Raw genomic sequence first — 4,525 nt, 5'->3', positions numbered from 1 at the left:
CGTAAAAAAAATGGGGAAAGGACACTAGTATTGGATTTAGGTTGTCTCAAATTCTTTACTCTATCAGATTAATAACAAATAAGTGAAACTACCTTTGTGCTTGAGAAAGGCAGTGAATAAAATTTTAAATCATTACAAACACAATTTGTTCCAATAAAGATCTTCATTTGAAAAAGAAATGTCAAATGAGGGTGTTGAAGAAAAGTTGTTCTAACAAAGGATGTTGATTGGGTAGGAAATGACTAAGGAAGGATACTATAAAGAAGTTATTTGAACAAAATTGATTGATCAACCAAGACATATTGAAGGACCATGCTCAGCTTTGAAATCTGCTCTAACTCATGTTGATTAGCCAAGTCTAACATTGATTCATCAACCAACATCACCAGAAAAGTATTTGAAGCTATTGGATCTATGTTGATAAGTCAAGATGAAAATTTGATCAATCAAGTTACAATTGCAGAAGAAAAGCAAAAGTTACTGAGAACACCTTGGTCAATCAAGTGAAGTATGATCGATCAAGATGAGCAACATAAAGCTACTAGAAGATGGGAGATCAAACAAGATGACTTTGACAGACCAAAATCAGATCCTAAAGTAGAAATATTCATTAAACAAGTTTTGGATGATTGATCAAGTTAAATCCGGAGTGTTGTAAAAGAAATTTTCGAAGATGGATCCAACTAAAATAGGTTTTCCAAAATTTCAAGTAATTATTTATTTATTTAGTAGCTCAAGGAGAAAAATATTTTATCATGATTTCTAATCAGATTTTTATCAAGCTTTAAATATGGCCAAAATGTCCTTTTTAGAGCTCAAATGTTCAATCTCTTAATGTTGATCACTTCTATTTAAAGTGTTTTAGCCCCAAATATAAGTATGATTGATTGCCCATATGATTTCTGTGTTGCTCTAGGTTGTAAAATCAATTTTTGGATTTAGTAAAATTACTTTTACTTAGCTTTCCTCTATGCTAGAAGTATTGCTCTTGATTGTGAAATCATTTAGGTCATTCTAGCAAGTGGTTAAGGTTGTTTTATAAAAAAAAAAATCCAACCACTATTTATTGTGCTTGGTCTTATATTGATAAACTCAAATTACTCCTTGATTGAGTTTAGTCAAATGCTTGTGAACTAGATTGATGAATCTAATTTAAATTGAGCTATTTTGAAAATCCTTATTTGCATCAAACCAGTCTTAAGTTTTGAAAGAGCATTGTCTTATTGAATCATGTCTTTATGGACTAAAATTGAGTTGTTGTCACATTATTTAGGCACATAGGATGAAAATTGTGTGCTTCATTGTAACCAAGCAACTCTTGTATCTGGTCAAACTTGTTGACCTAGGTAGGCACAATCCCAGATTTTGATGATAACAAAATTGAAACTAGTGAGGTAATGTTTGCAATTCAAGCATTTCAAAATGCATTACCTTCAAATGACACAAATAGAAGATCTATGAAGAAAAACTAACAAACTCACACAAAATACAGATGAAGTCATCTTGAAGAAACACCTATGAGGAAGCTTAAAGATTTGAAGACTTACGAGTGTAAGTCAATTAAATAGTCTCAATTAAAAAAATCTCAAGAACTTTACTTTACAAGAAGAGAGTCGGCCAAATTCTAATTCTTAGATAAAATTATATTATGGAGTATTAGGGCATGCAATATTTTCTAAAATCATGTTTTTCAAGTTTATACAATTGTTTTAGTATCATTAAATCACTTAGCTTTGACCTAAATTATGCTTAGAGTGTAATTATACATTGCCAATATGCATGATCGACCACCCACTTAGCTATATGATCGATCATTCAAAATGCAGTAGATCTTCAACATAAAGCATGCTTAATCATCTTATGTGGCATGATTGATCATCTAATGTGTTGGAAAGCAAAGCGTATACTGTAGGATTGATTAGCCCTTGTGGGCATGATCAATAAAGGCTGATCAATCATACAGAATGCTTCTAGGAAGAAGTTATAAAGCATGTTCTATCATCCTTTATAGGCACGCCTGATCATCCAAAATCACTCCAAGCAACAGTCATTTTGTATTTGCAAAAAAAATTAAATTGGTTGATCAATGGAAGAATTGGTCAGCTATCGATCAATGAAAATGTATGAAAAATCAACCTCCTTGTGTAGGTTATTGTACAATGGTGTGAAACAACTAATTTCACTAAGAAGGAGAGAGCCAAAGCTTTCAACAAAGATTTTTGTGCTTGATATTCTGATTTTACCCTTAGCAAGAGAAAAAAAAATCTAACAAAATCTTCCAATTTCTCTATATCTTCTTGGCATTCCAAGTTCTCCTAGTTCCACATACTTCATTGCACATGCCTAAATGATTGAAGCTTAAAATCTCACTAGAGTGGCTCTCTCTCTAAAAGAAAGGTATTTTTATTTATTTTTGTATTTTCCACCTTTTTAGAGGTTTTCTAGAATATTAAATCTAGAAAGGAAGTACCCACTAAAACCAGAATCTAGTTGTAAGAAAATATTTTAGGAGAGATTATGATACTATAATTGGGTATAACACTTGGTTAAAGAGAGTCGAAATCTCATTTATAATTTTTTCTAGTAGAACAGAATTAGTGCATTTTTCCAGAGCTAAGGTTATTGGGAGATGGTGACTACTAGAGGAACATCGACAATAAAATATCTCTATCTCCTTGTGGTTGTATGTATGTGCTTTCAATTTTGCTTATTTACTTACTTTTAATTGTAGTATCACTTGAATTTTTCTTTTATACTCAATTCACCCTTTCTTTTGGGATGCCACCTAGATAAACAAAGCCTGGTGTAGGTAAAGACCATAATTCAACCAAATCTTTGGAAAACCTTTGAGGCTAGATTGAGTGACTGCTGAAATTCCCAAGTGTGGGTCTAAAGTTTTTGAATTTTGTGAGTTATTGAAAATCCAAAATATGGTCTACGCTTTTAAATTTAGTTAGCTATTAAAAATCCCAAGTGTTGGTTTAGGCTTTAGTCTAATTGGCGACTGAAATCCCAAATGTGGCTTGAAATTGGTGAACCTCGTGTACTATAAATTATTGTATAAGCAGTATTATAAATCGATTGGTGTGGTCAATTTAGTGGAATAAACCCTGGGCAATGGATGTAATTTGGACTTGTTGTGGTTATTTGATTTAGACTCGTTTGGTGATTTATTAGAATGGAGGCAAGTGCAAAGTACAACTCCTTCGGAAGTGGAAATAGCAACCTAAATGTAGGTTGTGAACTACTATAAAAGTTCTTGGTATTATGTTTTGGTTTTATGGTAAATGACTTAAGACTTCAAAATCACACATAACTTGAAAGCCTAACTAATCTTTGCCTAACAAAAACAACTAGAACTGGATTTGTTCATCACATTTATGGAAAAGAGAAATATTTCATTAACTTATTATAATCAGAGTACATAAACCTCTATTTATAATAGAGGAAAGTAGTAGAGTCCTACTACAATTAAACTACATTTGTCTCAATTACACCCAAACTCTAACACTTAAAGATAAGTCCTACCATAATTAAATAACCCAATATAAATAGAAGACTAACATGACTAAAACACTTTTAAACTGAAACTCTTCGGTGAGACCTGCTTCCATAATAATTCTGCTTCCATAATAATTCTGGCTCTGTAAGACTTCTTATTATTTAAGACTTCTCATGTCACCTCATGTGATCATGGTGGGTCCCACCAGCTCGTGATCATGGTGGGTCCATATCTTATGGGTTTGGGCCCATCTTCCAACATTCTTGGATATGTAGGTCTTCCTTAGTCGTGTGGATTTGGACCCATCTTCCAACATTCCCCCTCAAGCTGCTTCCATAATAATTCTGGCTCTGTAAGACTTCTTATTGTGTAAGACTTCTCATGTCACCTCACGTGATCATGGTGGGTCCCACCAGCTCGTGACCATGGTGGGTCCATATCTTATGGGCTTGGGCCCATCTTCCAACATTCTTGGATATGTAAGTCTTCCTTGGTCGTGTGGATTTGGACCCATCTTCCAACATTCTCCCTCAAGTTGCTTCCATAATAAATCTGGCTTTGTAAGACTTCTTTTTGTGTAAGACTTTTCATGCCACCTCACGTGATCATGGTAGGTCCCACCAGCTCGTGATCATGGTGGGTCCATATCTTATGGGCTTGGGCCCATCTTCCAACATACTTGGATATGTAAGTCTTCCTTAGTCGTGTGGGTTTGGGCCCATCTTCCAACACTCCCCTTCAAGCTGGGGGTGAGAGAACATCATGAACTCTCAGCTTGCTACAAATGATGTATAGGATCTTCTCGTATAAAATGGCAGTCCTCCATATCTTCCAACACTCCCTCTCATGCTGGTGCTCTCTTCCATGAGACCTAACTGGTGTAAGATAAGTGAGAGTAAAATCACTCCAAGTTGTATGACATTGCTCCATACTCCAGTCATAACCCATATTGGATGTAGGACACACTCCTATCATTCTCAGGTAGTGGCACTCCTATCTTTCATAGGTAGTGGGTCCATACGT

The sequence above is a fragment of the Aristolochia californica genome, unplaced genomic scaffold (assembly GCF_029961685.1).
Source record: "Aristolochia californica isolate CCGP_79_NKW_82.1479 unplaced genomic scaffold, dmAriCali1.0.hap1 SCAF_5, whole genome shotgun sequence".
NCBI classification, from domain to species: Eukaryota; Viridiplantae; Streptophyta; class Magnoliopsida; order Piperales; family Aristolochiaceae; genus Aristolochia; species Aristolochia californica.
Note: the sequence above shows the minus strand (reverse complement) of the source record.